This window comes from Ursus arctos, unplaced genomic scaffold (assembly GCF_023065955.2).
Source record: "Ursus arctos isolate Adak ecotype North America unplaced genomic scaffold, UrsArc2.0 scaffold_24, whole genome shotgun sequence".
NCBI lineage: Eukaryota > Metazoa > Chordata > Mammalia > Carnivora > Ursidae > Ursus > Ursus arctos.
Genome location: NW_026622919.1, coordinates 21039710 through 21057438, shown reverse-complemented (window position 1 = coordinate 21057438; position 17729 = coordinate 21039710). Strand labels below are relative to the sequence as shown.

The following is a 17729-nucleotide window of genomic DNA, read 5'->3' as shown; positions in this document are numbered from 1 at the left end:
TTTTGTTCGCGGACGCTGGGGACGGTGGGAGCAGATCCATTTCCGGGTTGGCAAAAGGGGCGGCGGCGGCGAGAGAGGGAGCTTGCTGGGGAGCGAGCAGGACGGGACGAAGCCGGAGCGGAGGTGGGGGAGGATTCGCTCCCGGGGCAGCTGTGGCCAGGTCGGAAAGAGGCAGAGGAGGCTGGGTATGTCGCTGAGGTGATCTGCGGACCTGAGTGGGAGGGAGGGCCGGGGGAGGGGAGGAATTGGGGCGGGGCTTGAAGAGAGAGGGGATTTTGGGGGAGGGGCCTGAGGGAGTGAGGGGGTCCTGGGGGCGGGGTCTGAGGGGTGGATGGAACGGAGTGGGGGGGCTGGGTCTGAAGAGCCTGGACTGGAGCGTGGGGAATCTAAGTAGGGAGGAGTGGTCGGGAATTGGTGTGGGGCGAGCGCAGACTGAAAATGGGAAGGAAGGTTATTGAGAGACAGGAAATAAGGGATCCTGAAGGGTTGGGTAAGGTGAGTAAGACGGCAACTCGGAGTGAGGGACAAGTAACCGTGCGCAAAAAGGGAGATGGGGAGGGAGGACCTGTTGTGAACAGGTAATTGACAGGATGCTCTGAGTGAGGAGGCCACTGTGACATTTTGGGGATTGAGTTGGGTGAAAACCAATGGCCCAGAGGATGATTCGGGAAACTGCTTACACTTGAGCGAATCTAGGAGCGTTGGTTGAGAAGGAATCAGAATTGAGTTAAAGGTTGGATTGAGAAGTGCTGAGTTGCTCATGGGAGCAACCTAGAGTTGAGGGTTCAGATTGGAGTGGTGTTGAAGTGAGGGAAGATGGAAATCTTAAAGTCTTAGACGTGGGCAGTGTGTGCTGTTGAGTTACTGATCAAGAAGGAAAATTCTTAGAACACTCGGATGAGGAGCTGGAAGAAGCTGGTGTGTACTGGAATTCATATTTTTAAAGGGATTTGAATAATCTGTTACTGCTTTGGACCCCCCCGCCCCAGGAGCCACCTCCTTTTTCATGGTGTTATTTTTGCCTTAGTGTTTTCTTCATGACTTAATGTTTTCACCGACTTTTTTCTCGTCTTACAAACCAAAAGAGAACCTCAGGGAATAAGGACTGTTCTAGCATACCTATGGATTTACTAAGTAACTTTGAGGCAAGTCATTAAACTGTCTCATTTTTTTTCCCTTTGAAAGACAGGTTTGGTTCCTCCCTGCCTCTAAAAGATTGTGTTAACTAAATGGGATCTTTAAAGTGGTTGCAAAGAAGTGATCTCTGAGAATATAATTGAGGTATCGGTATTTAGAAGACGTGTGTCTCTCAGTTTCTTCTTTTCAGCCTTGCTGCGTATGTTGTGCCAGGGAATAGCTGATTTTGATTTGATACATGTCCAGTTTTTTAACTTTTCTCAAAGTCAACTTTTAGTAGCCCCAAATTTCATATTATTGTTTTACATTGTATTGACTACCATCCAGATGGAGATAGGGAAGTTAGCACTGGGGCTGAATGAGGTCGATTGATGAAGAATGTGAGAGAATGCAGTGTCTTATTTTACTTTTTGACAAACACTGACTTTCCTCATGAACTCTGAGAATTTACTGAGAAACAGTATTCTAGACAGTTGAGTCTTTTGCTTTGGCCTAGGCACGTTGGCTTCATTGCCAGGTGGTGGGGAGCAGTGTGCTTGTGGACAGTTTTAGCTTCTTTATTGTTAATATTTTGAAATCTTGACTATTCCAGTTTTTTCTTTGGGCATAATATTCTAAACACTTTGCCCATAGGTGAACTTACTTAATTTAGTTTAGAAAAAGTGTTCCTGAAAGTCTTGGCATTTCTGAGGTCTGACGTGGGTTTGCTTAAGAAGAGGGCAGTTTCCAATTCTACCTCATACTTGATATCAGAGTAGTGTTTACTTCAGTTGGTGCTGATTAGTTACGTGATGTCCGCACAAAGGTGAAATGCAGGGGAAGGTGGAAGGTGGTGGGTGGTGAGAACAGTGGAGTTTTCAGGTTTTATTAGTGGCTTTTAAGAGGGGAAGGGAGAAGCCCTGTTCCTTTTGAAGAGAAGATTGTCAGATGTTCTTTCTTGACCTCTTTGGGAGAGTAACCTAGTGTACTTGAGTCTTTTTTTCCGTTGCTCCGAAGTGATTCTGAAAATCACGGGCCGCTGGTTCGGGCTGTTCCAGCAAACCCTAGTCTTCCTCCTAACCCCAGCAAGAGCAGGAAGAGCTGCAGGCTATAAAGTATATACTGTACGCTTATTTGGGGTTAAAAACCTGCTTAATATTTTGCTATTATTTCAACCACAGGATCTCTTTCTGTTTTGTTTTGTTTTGTTTTTTCTTCCAGAGGGTTTGGAAATAAGTTATGGGAGGCTCAGAGGTCTGCGCAGGCTTTTGGTATAGCCTGCTTCTTTAACATGATTTTCCATTTTTCCTGTCCTGTCACATTTTTCCATTGCTCTACTTGAGCCAGTCTTAGGTGGAAAATGGCAAATTACACATTTTTCCCCTCCTTTTTAGTCTCTGGTGGACATGTTGTCTGTGTCACAGTTTGATACCTCCAAAATGAAAGGATTCTTGACTGCTTCAAATGGGGAGGGTGACAGAGCTGAGCCGGGTTTTGTGGACCAGAGAATGGATTCTGTCAAAGCAAAGAATAGTTGCAGAGACACAAACTGGGACCTTAAGCTGTGACTAACATTTTGGCAACACGCTTCCCTTTGCCAAGTAACTTCCTTTCTTCTCGAGTGTGATTGTTGATCTCCTTCTCAAAGTAGGCTCTTGTTGCTACTGTTCTCCACACAACTCCCGAGCAGAAGTTGGCAGAGTTCCGGTTGAGGGACTATCTCTTGAGGGATATGTCCCGGATTAGAGTAGGTGGGGTGTTCCATGTCAAAATGAGGGTCATTGGCAGATCCTGAGAGCTGCTCTGCAAGGAAATAGAGGCAGTAGTTTTTTCTGAATGTTCTTGCACTCTTTTATGCTTTTTCTAAATTCAAACCTGTTTCTTATTCATCTGCTGATTAAATGCAAAATCATTGCCTCTGCCTAGCTTTCAAAGTCCAGGGCGCTGAGGAAAAGAGAGAGAAAGAATTTCCCACATTTTTTTGTTCCACTCTCACTCCCAGTCCTTTTAGCCTAGGAAGCCACAGGCTAAACTCATGAGCACTTCTTGGTATTATTATAGAGGGGTATTTTATTTTATTTTTTATTTTTAGAGAGTGCACAAGTCGGGAAGGGCAGAGGGAGAGGGAGAGAGAATCTTAAGCAGGCTCCACAGAGAGCGCCGAGCCCGATGTGGGGCTCGATCTCACAACCTTGAGATCATGACCTGAGCCAAAATCAAGAGCCGAATGCTTAACCTAGCTGAGGCGTCCAGGTGCCCTATAGAGAGATTTTTTAAAATGCCGAATAGAACTTTATGGAGAGGGGTACCTGGGTGGCTGAGTCAGTTGAGTGTCAGGGTTGTGAGTTCAAGCCTTGTGTTGGGCTCTGTGCTGGGTGGGGAGCCTACTTGGAAAAAAAAAAACAACTTTATGGAGAAAGGCAATGTTAGTAGGGAAAATAGGTGATTCATTTGCTAGTGTCTGTGTCTGTGTCAGTCTTATATCTCTTGAGATTTTGCCCTAACATGGAGAAAGAGCATTTGGAGGCAAGTAAGTTATCCAATTTGAGAGCCAGGAATTGGCTTCTAACTTGCCATATAACATGGCAAAGTTCTAACAATTTAGAATGGCTATACTAAGTACTTGGTTCTACTTAGTAAATGCCTTTTCAGTGTGTTCTACTTAGTAAATATTCTTTTGTTTTTTAAGGGATAGTCAGTTGAAGATAACTTTGTCTCCAATAGGTCTTGGGATGGATTATGAAGATCATTTCTTGCAGTCAATGGTAGTGGCCCTTGTAACATTGGAGATAACCCCAAAACAAATCCTCTGTCTGGTGGCCCTGGATTCAGGACAATCCTGCCATCGTTAGCCCAGAATATTCTGTTCCCCATATGCAGGTTCAGATCCAAAGGTTTTAACTCTCATCCAGGGCTTTGATTGTGGTAACAAACAGGATTATTTGGAGTTATGTTTAATCTTGTCTGTGATATTTCTTTACTGAAGAATGTCTTCAAGTATGGCAGATCTGTATATCTAAGGAATGCATATTGATTTCCTCACCTTTCTTATAATTGGTTTTCAAAAAATTTTTAGTTTTTTGAACTTTGTGGATTCGGATTAAGCTCCATTTAGATTTTGAGGCCCTCTGGTGAAAATAATTTGTTTTTAGTCAGTATTTATGATATTTCTTCAGTATTAATTCATTGACCTAATTTCTAAGCTTATAAAAATGCTGAATTCAGTAATCCCTTTTTTCTCCCAATAATTCCTTCTGACTATGAAAACATTCTCCATATGTCCAGATTGGGACAATTAGTTGCCAAAAAAAAAAAAAAAAAGTGGAAATTTTTTTCTAAAGTGGTATAATCTAGTATGGGACAGGCTATCTGAGATTTGTGGATAAGTGAGTTTTCCTTCTGTCCACTTCCTCCTCCCAGTGCTCAGCTAGCAGGCAGGATCACAAAGTCATTTAAACTCCATCGCTGTCTTAGAAATAAGGATAGGACTGTCTCTAGCAAATTCTATTTATTTATTTATTTATTGTTTAAAAAGTTTAATTTTATTTTTAGTAATCTCTGTACCCAACGTGGGCTCTACCTGACCCTGAGATCAAGAGTTGCACACCCTTCCAACTGAGCCAGCCAGGTGCCCCTGGCAAATTTTATTTTTTAAGAAGATAATTCATTCACATGATTCAAAATTTGAAAGTTAAAAAGAATGTACACTGAATAGTCTATCTTCTCTGCTTGTGTATTCATTCATCTGTCCAGTTGTCTTCCAGGGGCGGCTGATGTGTTCAGTTTTTTTGTTTTTTTTTTTTTAAGATTTTATTTATTCGACAGAGATAGAGACAGCCAGCGAGAGAGGGAACACAAGCAGGGGGAGTGGGAGAGGAAGAAGCAGGCTCATAGCGGAAGAGCCTGATGGGGGCTCGATCCCATAACACCGGGATCAAGCCCTGAGCCGAAGGCAGACGCTTAACCGCTGTGCCACCCAGGCGCCCCTGATGTGTTCAGTTTTTTAAGATCTTTTCCAGAGATAACATGTACATATAAAGTGTGTGTGTGTGTGTGTTTATGTAAATATATATATATATACCAAATATATATATAAATTTTTGCTTTTTCTATAGACAAATGTAGCACGCTGTTAGTACTGTCTACATTTTTTAAAAACTTAAATTTTGGCAATCATTCCATATAAGCAATAAAGAGATTTTGGCACCTGCCCTACACTGGTAGACATTTTAAGTATTTCCAGTGTTATGCTATTACCAATTATGCTCTGGTGAATAACCATATACATTTGGCCCTTAGCATGTGTGACTGTATCTGTAGGGTAAATTATAAGTAGAATTGCTAAAGCTGATGTGTTTTTAGCCCTGTTTCTCGTTTATTTGCCAGGAATTTTTGAAGCTCCTACTGTGTGACAAGCACTGTGCTTCGTCTGTAAACAGAAGTGACTTAGCCCTTGCAATTATGCAGCTGTATGGTCTGGTGGGGAAGACATCCATTAAACAATAATTAATTACTGCTGCTGTAAATACTGTGGAAACAGCTAACGGGAAGCCTAGCCAGGTTGGTTGAGAAACAGGCAATGAGGGAATGTCCTTAAAGAATTGGCTTTTAAGGCTGAAACCTAAAGGATGAGGGGCAGACCAAAGAGTGTTGCAGATGGAGAGAATGGCATACGTGAAGGTCCTGAGGAGGGAAAGAACACGGCTATTTTGAAGAATTGAAGAAGGTAAGTTCCAGTGTGTCTGGAGCTTAGGGAGTGAGAAGCAGAGAGGTAGGAGGTAAGGCTTAGGGATGTGAGGTCTCCAAAAAAACCACATAAAAGTGAATTTTGAGCCCAGTCTTTACAGGAGAGATTTTTTCTTTTTGTCAGTTCTTTTCACAGATACTAATTTACTGGGGTTGATGCTGAAATCATCAGTATCATAAAGAAATCTGATGCCTGTACAATGCAACATGTTTTCTGTAAGAACTTCTTTGGATAAAGGCTGTTCTTTTAGTCTTGATTTCTTTTAGGTCAAGCAAATTAAACTTGCATGGCTGGGTTAGGTCTTAAAATTTTAGGAATCTTGGAAATTGGTTTGGAGGTTAGTGATTATTGGGGAACCATTCTGAGATTCTGGGGGATGATGAGTCTGTGGCCATACTACCCTGAACGCATCCAGTCTTGTCAGATTATGGGGGATGATGAGATGGTTAGTTTGCCAGACCTGCTATTTAGGAACAGAAAACCTATTTAATTCTAGAGAATATTGACTGTTTTTTGTAAGCCTCGTAGGGCTAGAGAGAGAGCACAGATGTTCTCATTACGAACTGGTGAATATAATACTCTGTCGTACCCGTCATCTAGGCCATATGTCTTAACATGATGCATAACTCTTGTTGGACATGCAAATGAATCAGTAGCCCAAGGGCCATTATAACTCTGAATATATGAAAGCATTTTTATCTGCAAGTATTGACTTTTGTTCAGAAATCACAGTACTCTTGCTCAAAGCCCAGATGGTCCTGTTTGATTTAGTACCTTTCTTGTGTAATTGGATCAGCTTGCCCTGTTTTCATAACTTAAAGTAGAATCCTGGTTTAGCAGCCCAACACTAGTGAGCAGGGAATGAAAATGTGCAGATTTTCTAGCATTTCAGCAAGAAGCGTCTGTGTATCTGATGGCTTAAGGGCATTAGAGCGGGAGAAGAGACTCCTCAACAATGAAAGTGACAGCTTTGTTATTAGATTATCTGTGGTGAGTTGGGACTTAATATATTATCTTTGAAATGAGGCATGACACTTCTCTCCATGTGAAGTCTGGATCAACATCTTATGGAGCATCTGTTTAAGTTTTCTTTCAGGCCTTTTCTAATGGAGACTGTCATCACTGGATTTGCCTTACTTCTGGCTGCTCTCTGAATAGGCTTTTCCACTTGTCTGTCTGGGGCGTGTGGAATGAAGGCTGGCACATGGAAGCTGAGGCCTGGTCACATGAGACAGGGCTACCCTACAGTGAGAAGAGCCGTTTTTTGTCATCAGTGACTAGGTTTCAGCTTCCCTTGTAAACAGCCTTTTAATCTAATTAACAGTTTCTTTAAAACAAACAGTTTCTTATAACTTCTAAAGATATGACCACAGATGTTGGTTGTTTTTGTTTTTCAGTTGTGTTAATTGAAAACAAAACAAAAAGAGGAGGTGAGGTAATTGATTTTAAGATCCATCCCTCTGTTTTTGTACCTACCTTTGAAATTAATTTTGGTCATGATTTCTTACGGTGGCCTGGAAGTTCCTTGCATATCTGACATGTGGTAGAGTAAACTTGGTGGTGGTGAATGTTGTTAGGTGACACCCAGGCTGTGGCAGAGATTGAGGTCACATTAGGCAGCCTGCTTTCATTGGAGTTGAATCTGAGACACAGGTTCCTGAATTAAGCATAGTGGCCTTTTAATTATTTTGGTTGGTTTGAGATTTTCTGCTGTTCTTAATTACAGTGTAACAGATCCAGTATGGACCTTACGTTTTGAAATTTTGGTTAGTCTGAAGTTTGATTTTGCTTATACAGTGTTAGGATTTTTTGGTTTTTAGTAATTAAATTAAATGTTTGGATTTTGTAATTGACGTAGTAAGAATACATAATTTAAACAGTCAATAGTACTAGAAGACTTATAATTAAAAGAACAGCTGCTCCATCTTTCCTTATTTGTCCTCATTTTTAGTACTTTCAGTGGTTTTTTTTCTGATGCATATTATTTTCATATTTTTACATGGTATGCTTATACTATGGTTATACAGTATGCTTACACTGTTATTTTTTGTTTTTTCCAGTCTTAGATATCTGTTGAACTTTTATGGAAGATGATTTTTGCATTTTTTTTTAAAGATTTTTTAAAAAGATTTATGTATTGTATATGTAGCAAGAGAATGCGTGCACGCATGCGCAAGCTGGGGTGGGGAGGAGGGCAGAAGGAGAGTGGGAGAAGCAGACTCCCCCCCGAGCGTGGAGCTCAACACAGGGCTTGATCCCATGACCCCCGAGATCATGACCCAAGCTGAAATCAAGAGCCACCGAGGCGCCCCAGAGATTTTTTTATTTTTAAGTAATCTCTACACCCAATGTGAGGCTCAGACTCAAACCCTGAGATCAAGAGTCGCATGCTCTACCAACTGAGCCAGCCAGGTGCCCCTGATTTTGCATTCTTGTACTGCTACCTACCCTCAACCCTTCCTGCTCTCCTTCTAATACAGATCCATCACAGTTTTGATTAAATCAATATTTTGTATGTTTTTGTATTATATGTCAGGGTTCAATCAGAAAAACAAACCATTCTTGATGCTTCAAAGAGAATATTAGACGCTTACAAAAATCATTGGAAGGTCATTGGAATGCCACCTCGCAGGGATTCCAAAGAAACTGCTGCTATTAATAATCTTGGCCATCTTAAACACCAAAGCAGGCAATTTGTAGAATATTGGAAACCTGCAAAACCACATATCTGTCATCTGTTGGAGGCCACACACCTGCTCATTGCTGCTAGAAGAGCAATAATGGCACATACCTTTCTTACATCTTCTAGGCCTTGAATGAATGACTCTGTACTGATGGAATTTAAACCACAACCCCATTGGCAGAGCATTCTGGGAAATGTAGTTCCCAGGTTTTCAGTCTCGCCTTCCATCCCCCATGAGCCAGAAAGGGGGTAGAGGTAAATGTAGCCTAAAGAAGAAAAATTAACGTCCAATATAATGACTGTCTGTACTGTATTTATACTGTATTTCCTTATACATTTTCACTTTACATGTAATAATCACCATTCTTTTTTTTTCTTCCTTCCTTCTGCTTGATTATCAATTGCTAATTCATCCCTAAACTTCGACAAAAGTATAAATCTCTTTTCAGTACAAATACTTTAGTGGAGCCTCTTCCAGAGGCTTTATGAAAAAGGTTTCCATTGGAGAGGGTGCATTTTGGGGAGCCTTACATGTTTCTGCCCGCACACTGGTTGGAAGTTTGACTAGATATAAAATATTGTATTGGAGATGGCATTTCTTTGGAAATTTTAAGCCTCGTTTTGTGGTCTTCTAATTTTTTTTTTTTAAAGATTTATTTATTTATTAGACAGGGAGAGACAGCCAGCGAGAGAGGGAACACAAGCAGGGGGAGTGGAAGAGGAAGAAGCAGGCTCATAGCGGAGGAGCCTGATGTGGGGCTCGATCCCAGAACGCCGGGATCACACCCTGAGCCGAAGGCAGAAGCTTAACCGCTGTGCCATCCAGGCGCCCCTGGTCTTCTAACTTTTAATAGTAGTATTGTGAAGTTTGATGTTATTCTGATTCTGGATTCTTTGTATAGAATTTGTTTTTTCTTTGAAAGATTTTAGGTGGTTATCTTTACCCCAGGTATTCAGAAATACAGTGATACGTGACTGTGTACCTTCGTGTGACTATTCTAAAATTCATCATGGTTGGCATTTAGTGGGCCTTTTCAATCTGAAGCTTATTTCGATCCGTCCTTGGAAATTTTCTTGTATTATATTTTTATAATATATTCTTTGATAGTTCTCTCCTTTCTCTTTCCGGGAACCCCTGTTATCCAGATGGCAAAATTCCTACACTGGTTCCCTTAATTTTTTTTTTCCCCTTGTGATTTTGTCTTTTTTTCCCCCCTCTTTCAGTTTTCAGGTATTCTGAGCTTTTTTTCCCAGCTCTTCTATTGTATTTTTAATATTTGCTATTGATGTTTAAATTTCCAGGAGCTTTCTTTTGTTCTCAGAACTTTATATATAAAGTATTTTCACACGTTGTTAGGAATTCTGTTTTGTTTACTCTGATTTCTGTCTTTTCTGTTAGAGATTTTCTCCAAAAGTCTGGTAATTTTTGGCTGTCTGTTTACTTTTGAGAATGAGGCACTTACAAGCTCTGAGTTTGGAGCCCTGCCTCATCAAGTGGTAGGCATCACTGTAGGGTGTATTGGCATCTGGTCGTTTTTCTTGGAGAGGACTCCTCCAGTCTCCTGCCTAGAGAAGACAAGCCCAGCAGCAGGTGTTTTGGAGCCATGTGGGGGAAGAGAGCTAGGGAGGGGGAGAGGTCTCATGATTGAGTAGATAGACGTTCAGTCGATCTCCCTATTTTCAGTATGGTACTCCTGCCCTAGGCTGTAACTGCTCACTTGGTTCAGAGGTTCTCTGCCTGGCAGCATGGGCAAGGGAAAGAGGGAATCTTTCTTACGTAGACTTTCAACCAGTTCTCCTGTTTTAGCCCCTTCGACACCCCTTTGTTCAGAGTTACCAGGTGCCTTCAGTTTCTGAGCTTTTTCTGAGTGTCTGTGGTGGGAATTTACTTTCTGCTGCAAGCGTTTAACTTTTTCCTTTCCGTGAGGTTACTTGTCACTAGTGCATGTGCCTTCCAGCTTCCAAAATTTTGCTGACATCTTTCTGCTGTTGCATCCTTTTCCATTTTCTCTGTTTTTTTAGGCTCATGCCTTTAAAAACATCCCTTTGCTGTCATTTTAATGGTGTTTCATGAGGGAACACTGATAAATGCCTGCCACACATTTATGTTTAACCAGCATAGTCATCAGCTTTTCCTTGCTGCTCTCCATTCAGTCACAATAGTGTTGGTGTAATTGAGTACTAATACTCCCTCAGAACAATGTTTTTCAGACTTCCTTAACACCAAGAATTACTTAAGGTGCTTGTTGAATATACAGATCACCAGATCTCTCTGCTGGAAGATTTCTGATTTTAGTAGGTCTGAATTAAGGCCCAGGTGTGCGCGTGTGTTTTAAACAAATGCCCTAAGATGTGTCTTATCTTCAGGCAAGTTTGGAAACTCTGTTTTAGAAGGGCCTTCTAAACCTTTCTTGCTCCCAAGTCTCTGAGGCAAACTTCTCAGGCTCCACTTAATATTGCTTTTGTATTCAGACTGTGTTTTAGTCTGTCTGGCTTTGGTCTGGATTTTTAAATTAGAGTGTGTGTCCTTCATCTGATTAACTCCTCTCTTCTCTGGTTAAATGCTGGCTGATGGTAATAACTTTGGTCTTATGTGACTCCCATTTTTTTAGCCAGCACTTCTAGACCCATTGCTTGGTTGCTTGGTTCCTGGCCTGTGTGGGTGGGGAGGAAATATTAGTTATGAACATTGAGCTACTTTCTGCATCATTTCACTGTCCAAATCCAAGAATCTGTTAAATTTTTTTTGCTGAAGTGGAAAATTGACTCAGGCTTTGAAAACAGATGTATTAATTATCTGCCTTGGATTTATGCAGCATCATTTTTGAAGATATTAAAGGCTGTGATTTGAAGTTTGGTTTTAACTTTGATAATATGAAAGGGTGCATTGTCTTCTCCTTTTTGTGCTGTGGATCCCTAAGGCCTAGAAAAGAAAAATGGCTGTACCTTTTACTACCAGTCTGTAAGGCACCTGGAAATGAGGTGTTTGCAGCTGCTTCTTGGTTGCTGTGAATTGCTTGGCAGTCAGGAACCAAATAGTACATGTCTTATAATGTTGTAGAGGCCAAGTGTAGGATCCTATTTCTTAGTGTAGGATCCTATTTCTTAGTTCTTGGAAATCTTGTGACTGTTACTAGCTAAAATATAGCCTGAGGAAGTCATGTTGGCTCTGACATAGAGCCGATTTACATTCTAAGATGAACAGCTCCATAGAAACGGCTCTAATATGTTTTTGCAAGTTCCTTTGAAATGATTTTGGTGAATGAAGTCACAAAAACAGTGTGAAATCTAAAGTGTTACTGTCTCACAGATTATTGATCACTGGCTGTGTTATGAAGCACTACTTTGAACTGTTACTGATTTATTGCAGTTGGCTGTTTCTGTACACCTTCCCCCACCTTTCCAATACTTTAGTGTTTTCAGGTTAACAGGATTTTTTCTTTACTTCGAGGGGTGTAGTAGGGGCTGGTGATGTTTGGTGAGGTCATTCCCTGGTCTCTATTTAGGATGATTTTCAGACATTTAATTTACAGTTGCTCTTGCATTAGTTAATCTCTAGCCATCTTTTTTATGAAGCCATTCTTTGCAGCTGTGGTTATTTAATTGAACCGGAGTAGACTTCTCATTGATTTGCCATCATTTTAGGTAAGAGGACTTGGCTCCTGGGTTGCCCCGTATCTGGGACTAACCTGTGGTATCTAATATTTACTACATCAAGGTGTATATGAATAAGTAGACTTCTGAGTTTGTTTTTAGGGCTTTATTTTATGTATGTATGTATGTATTTATTTATTTTTAAAGACTTTATTTATTTATTTGACATGGAGTGACAGCAAGAGAGGGAACACAAGCAGGGGAAGTGGGAGAAACAGGCTTCCCGATGAGCAGGGAGCCCGATGCGGGGCTCGATCCCAGGACCTTGGGATCACGACCTGAGCCGAAGTCAGACTGCTTAACTGACTGAGCCACCCAGGTGCCTCTTTTTCTAGGGTTTTAAACAAATCTAGGACAAGAGGAAAGTGTCAACATTAGGAAGAAAAGCTGCATCATTGTGATGTGTACTTACGTTTCTTGCTAGAGAAATTATATTGAAAGGGTTTCATCATACAGTTACATATCTTTATTCTCCCTCTTTCCTTTTCTCTTTCAGGGTTGTGTGCTGCTTGTAATAGTGAAAAATCATTGATGTGGGGAGTAAAACAGTCAGGCTTAGTTGCAGGAGTTGAAGTATTTTCAGTTTAAATATTCATAGTGCATATGTGATTTTTTTCTTTATTACTTGTTTTGGATCAATCAGATTTGCTGCATAGTTGAATTTCCATGATGGAACATGCCTGCAGTTGGGAAAATGATTTTTTCCCTTTCGTGGAGTAACCTTGGAGTTTTAATTAATTCCATCTCTGTGCATGACAGAAATCTGTTTCACCAGAATTTTACTGAATTGAATTTCAAGGGGAAGGTAGCACCTTCTCCATTGAGAGCTGAGGGCTGTGGATTATTTTTAAACTATATAAAGCTTTTTTTGCAGGGTCGGGGGAAGGGTGGTAAGATCTCTATAACATGAATGGTATTCTAGTCTTTCTTTTTATTTAGAGAAACCAAAATGCTTTAGTGGAAACCCTCCACTATATTCTGCCCTAGAACACATAAAGGTGTGTTCATAATTCTGTGTTGACATCAGTTCCCATATAATTATAGGAACCTGTTTGGCTCCTGCTGTTTGTTAGTCTCCTGGAGTGGCATGTGAATACTCTTAGGTAGGTTCTGGCACTTCTCCCATGTTGGGGTTCTTTGGTTTGGGAACTGGATGCCATTGTGTTTACTGTGGTAATGAACTCCTACCTGGCCATGCTGTACTGCTTTTCAGGAGCAAAATTGAAGGGCAGGTGAACAGGCAGACATTATCATCAGGTGATTTTTTAACCCTGGAAGGCTTCCAGTTAGTATCTAAGTCCCTAGCTGTGCTTAAACCAAGTGATCGTGTACAGTCCTTGGGATTGAGATAACTGATTGAACTTGTTTACTTTGGGCATGGAACTGTTAGTTGGTTTAAACTTCTTTAGTATAGGCATATTGGATGGAAAAGGATACTACTTTTAAGGGATTTGGAGAATGGCCTGTAAGGTCTCAGATTTCATCTTCTACCACTCTTGTCTGTACTCTGTTCTAGCTACCCTCCTTTCTTACTAGTTCTCCGACATGTCAAGTTCATTCCCATCTTGGTCTTTTTACTTGCTCTTTTTTTTAATTCTTCTTGGCGTGCTCTTCCCCCAGATGTTCACAGGGGTTGCTCTGTTCATGGAGAGACTTCTTTGTAGAGAGCTGGCCCCCCTCCTTGCAACCCTATCTAAGAGAACACTCCTCCATACTCCTCCTGTCATCCTTCATGATTCTTTTTTTTTTCTTCAATTCTTTTTATCAGTGACTGAGATAACGAGATTTTGTTTCCTTGTTTATCTCTTCCACTAGAATGTAAGCCCCAAGATTGTAGAAACTTGTTCAGCTTCTAGAACTGGGTTTATCAACCTCAGCATTATTGACATTTTGGACTAGATGATTCTTTGTTGTTGGGACTGTCCTATGCATTATAAAATGTTTTCTATTCACTAGATGCCAGTAGCACCCCCTAGTCATGATAATAAAAAATGTTTTTTTCTGGACATTGCCAAGTATTTCCTGGGAGACAGAATCATTCCCCTTAGAACCATTGTTACAGAACAATGCTTTGGCACCATATTTATTGAATGGATTAAGTGATGGGTGCTCAAGTATTCACTGGATGATAGATAAATTTATGAATGAATGAATTTAGCAAGTTAAAAACTTTTGGAACACTAAACCACATAGCCTCCTTGTTTCTTCCTTTCCTTTTCTTTCTTTCTTTTTTTTTTTAATTTTACTTATTTGTCAGAAAGAGAGAGAGACAACACTCACGCGCTCAAGCAGGGGAGCGGCAGGCAGAGGGATAGGGAGAAGCAGGCTTACCCACTGAGCAAGGAGCCCGATGTGGTTATCGATCCCAGGACCCTGGGACCATGACCTGAGCCTAAGGGAGATGCTTAACCAACTGAGCCACCCAGGCGTCCCTCATTTTGAACTTGTTTGATGTGAATGTTTCTAGTGTTTGTAGTGTGGTTATGAACATTTGATTGATTAGTGGGTTTCAGTGTCTGTGCTTGGAAGTTTTGCTACCCTACCTACCTGGGTTATTGAAGCCACATTAGGCAAGGTTGTAGTTCCTTCTGGCTGGGATTAAAATACACCAAATAAAAACCCCATTTTGCATTGTGACTTTCTTTGTTTCAGAGCAACTGGTTTTCTATTTCCGCCAAACATTTATGTTCCATCTCTGATACTATTAGATTTATTTTGATTTGAACTGTTGAATTAGAAGAATTCCATTGAGGGGAATGTCTAGAATCTTTCCTCTTGAAATCACAACTCTCTTTTCTTTAGATGATCTGGAGACAAGAGTAGGCAGAGTTATTGGTCTTTCAGAGAGGGTCTTGAAATGTCTCTTTCATCTGTCTGTTTCTTTAAATTTATTTATTTGACAGAGAGAGTGTGCCAGAGAGAGAGAAAGCACCAGCGGGGCGAGCAAGGGGCAGAGGGAGAGGGAGAAGCAGACTCCCCACTGAGCAGGGAGCCCGACATGGGCCTTGATCCCAGGGCCCTGAAATCACAATCTGTGCCAAAGGCGGACGCTGAACCAACTAAGCCAGCCATGTATTTAAGAAAGGAGAGAGGGGTGCCTGGGTGGCTTAGTCAGTTAAGCGTCTCTGCCTTCTGCTCAGATCATGATCCTTCCGCTCAGGTCATGATCCCAGCATCCTGGGATGGAGCCCTGCATCAGGCTCTCTGCTCAGCGGGGAGTCTGCTTCTCCCTCTCCGCCCCCCCCCCCCCCCCCCCGCCCCTGTGCTTGCTCTCTCTCCCTCTCTGAAATAAAAGCTTAAAAAGGGGGGGGGGCACCTAGCTGGCTCAGTTGGTGGACCATGTGACTCCTGATCTCCGGGTCATGAGTTTGAGCCCCATGTTGGGCATAGAGAGTACTTTAAAAAAAAAAAAGAAAGAAAGAAAAGAGAGAGTTTTCTTATTGATATCCCAAATTCATATTCATATAACTGATTCTTGTAAAACTAAGGCCTTTGAGACTTTGCTGAGGGAGGGAGCCTACTTTTTAAGGTTAGTTTTTTCCCTCTGCTATGGGATTTTGTTGGGTACTTCAATACAAAAACTGTGATTTACTTGGTAATCAAAACTGAGATGAAAGTGCCGTTACCTAAGGTCTCTTAGTATGAAAGTAGATAGCATTTAGATTTAGATTTAAAATTTTTTTTTCTTTAAAAATAACTTGCAATTGAAACTTGAGTTTTATAATAGCAGAATGCCATTTGAATAAAGGCCCCAAATGGTAGTGGTAACTAGAATACTTTTGAGATAATTTTAAATATTTGAAAAAAGCAATAACTAAATTGGATTCTTCATTTATCAAATGTGAAAGGTCACTGTCTTTGTACTTGGGAAGTCTCCTGCTCCTAAAAGTAGGAATACATATTTGGAATGAAATGTTAAGAAATTGAATAGAAAAATAGGTTTTGAAATCTTTTGAGGAATAGAAGAGGGTGTTTTTTAAAAGTGCATTGCTTGAGTTTTATGAAGACTTATCTCTGAATTCTGTGAGAAATTTGACATCAGGAAGATTTGAAATAATGCTCTCTGATCTTGATTTCAAAGAAACTGACTCCTGAGGATGTGAAAAGCTTATTCTGTCATGGTTTCTAAGATAGAAGGGCTTAAGAAGGGAACGAGAATTGGTGTGTTGCTGAGCTGGGGCAGCCTCACAATATTTCTGAAAATCAAGGATTCTGAAGAACACAGATGGTGAGGTTTGTAGTTCTAATTTAAAAGATCAGAAAGGAAAGTCTTAAAATTCTGTGAAGAACCCTTTTTTCTCTTCTTCTTAGGTTTAATCTCAGGAATGTTACTTTTAAAAAATTGCAGTACACAGGAAGGCTGAAATTTGTCCTTTGATTAAAAGTAGTTGGTCACTCAAATTTGTCATTCTGTGGGGCGCCTGGGTGGCTCAGTCAGTTACGTGTCCAACTCTTGGTATCAGCTCAGGTCTTGATCTCAGGGTTGTGAGTTCAAGCCCTGCATTGGGCTCCATGCCCAGCATAGAGCCTACTTAAAAAAAATTGTCATTCTGTTATAAAACTTTATTAAGTGTTTTTGGTTCACTTGTTTTTAACTAAAAGTAGTTTTCAAAGCAGACCCTCTGCTTTGGATAAGTGATTGTATCAATATTAAATTAGTTTTAATAAAGCTTTTGGGGATTTTCAAGGGAAGGAATGTTGTATTAATGTAAATTTACTTAAGTTGGGCTGCTCTTGGGAAACATAGAAAGAGCTGTTTGTATTCTATTAATAAAATGGAAATTTGGGGTGGGTTGAATTTTCATTTGGGGAAAATAGTAGGAAATTGCTATGCCAAACCAATTTCCATCACAGATGTTTTTTGTGGTCATTAGTGAAATAGCAGGGGATCAGAAGATCTAGATTTGAGTGCTAATTCTGCTGTTTACTCCAGAATGATCTTGGGCAGCTGCCCTTAGATCAGTCTTTCTCTGTAGTGTGCATGCATGTGATTGCACCCACTCCTAGAGCTTTAGTGTCCTCACCTGTAAAATGGGAGGCAGTGATACTCTACCACAGTGTGGCATTGCGTACTCAGTGTCACTAATAGGGTCACGCAGTCTTTGTGGAGGCAGAGGAGAGGTTGAGAAGCACTGCTGGTTGTCAGCACGAAAGCCTGTCTCTTGATGAAGGTGATTTTTTTTTTAGTGGATCTATTTTGAAATTGGAGTTTGAATTGAGCCTATTTTAAGAAGGCATCTGTAACTGTAATATATTAGTGGTCTTTTCCAGTGGATTGCTTTAAAAAAAAGATTTGCCTTGCTAGAGAATTACTGTTTTGCCTTATAAACGGTGCTCATTGTCAGGCATAAGGTTGTCCCTCTAAGTGATTTCTTACTTTGTAGCGTGTAGGTTGGATCAGCCGTGGATATGAAAAGAATTAGGGACTGGTCTGAATCTCTTTTCCTGGTCATTCTAGGAGGCCGTTTCAGTCCTGGCAATGGCAAAGGGGTAGGTAGAACTAGAAACTCAGAAAAGGCAGGAACTGAG

The 17729-nt window shown here is 40.8% G+C and overlaps 1 protein-coding gene across 1 annotated transcript in view; it reads left to right on the top strand.

The window, feature by feature from the left end:
- The window catches only part of WIPF2 (WAS/WASL interacting protein family member 2), a 44287-nt gene continuing 26558 nt past the window's right edge, over positions 1–17729 (top strand). Inside the window, exon 1 of the mRNA XM_026512902.4 lies at positions 1–185. The gene's annotated coding sequence lies outside the window, so the exon portion shown is untranslated. The remainder of the gene's footprint in view (positions 186–17729) is intronic.